Source organism: Echinops telfairi, unplaced genomic scaffold (genome assembly GCF_000313985.2).
Source record: "Echinops telfairi isolate 266 unplaced genomic scaffold, ASM31398v2 ScPeMD7_7475;HRSCAF=8513, whole genome shotgun sequence".
Lineage (NCBI taxonomy): Eukaryota > Metazoa > Chordata > Mammalia > Afrosoricida > Tenrecidae > Echinops > Echinops telfairi.
In genome coordinates this window covers 20,947,627-20,948,695 of record NW_022111379.1, presented here as the reverse complement: position 1 = coordinate 20,948,695, position 1,069 = coordinate 20,947,627, and positions in this window count along the sequence as shown.

Genomic DNA, 1,069 nt, shown 5'->3' with positions numbered 1-1,069 from the left:
CATGGAGTGGGCTTGTCCTCTGAACAGTTTCAACCACTTAGATCCGCTGACTGTGGATACTGGCTGCTATTGTGCCCTGCCTTGGTTGCTTAGAAAGACTATGAGATGTATTTGCGATCGGGGCACAATTCATGGTCAGACGTTCTAAAAGTAGCCTCCTCTACGTGCCTTGTCGGCAGACATACGGATCACTTCACCCTGCAGCCAGTTCTAACTCAGTCCTCTTGAGCCAGTGTTATTGCAGTACAAGTCCTCTTTTGTGTATCACACAGAGCAAACACATGTTTACAAATCGTTTTTTGCACTTTAAAGTAACATCGATTTTTAACCACAATTTGATAAAAAACACTTCTTAAGGGAAAATTCGTGTTTTGCTTTAATATGAACATTAATTTCTTTTAAAGTACAGAAGATGATAACTACAGTTAGAGGGTAGCTTTGAGGTTCATGAGAAGCGACTGTCGTCTATTGGATTGCTTTGTTCAGCTGGGAACTTCGCCCCCTGCCCCCCTGCCCCAGAGTAGGGAAGTGGGCACAGAGGAAAGTAACATTTTTTTAAGAAAGAATTTTCCCCCCGAAGAGCCTCATATCTTTAAACACACACACAACTTACCAATAAAAGGAAATAAAAAAACTGACATTTAACTGTTCTTCTCCGTACACGTTCTATCATTTTCTCAAATGCCGCAGATTTTGGTTTGGATATTGCGTGTATAAGAATCTGACCTTCCGTGGAGAAACTCTGGAGGCTAGAACTGTACAAACAGTTCATTCATGTGTGTATTATATTATGCTTGTTACTCTTGGATCGACAATAAAAATCCTTCCTACTTTCTCGAATGTGAAAAAAAAAAGAAGAAAACACACTAAAAGAAAGAAAAAGAAAACATACAGAGGCCAGAGAACACAGAATTCAAAAGATTTCCTTTGCCCTTTTTTCCCTGGGTGAAGAAATAATTTTACAAGGAAAAAGGCCAGAAAATATGCCTTTCTTACCTTTGACATTTTAAACTATTATTGATTCCACTTTCCCTCCCCGCACTGGGTCTATCTGATTGATGCAAAGAAC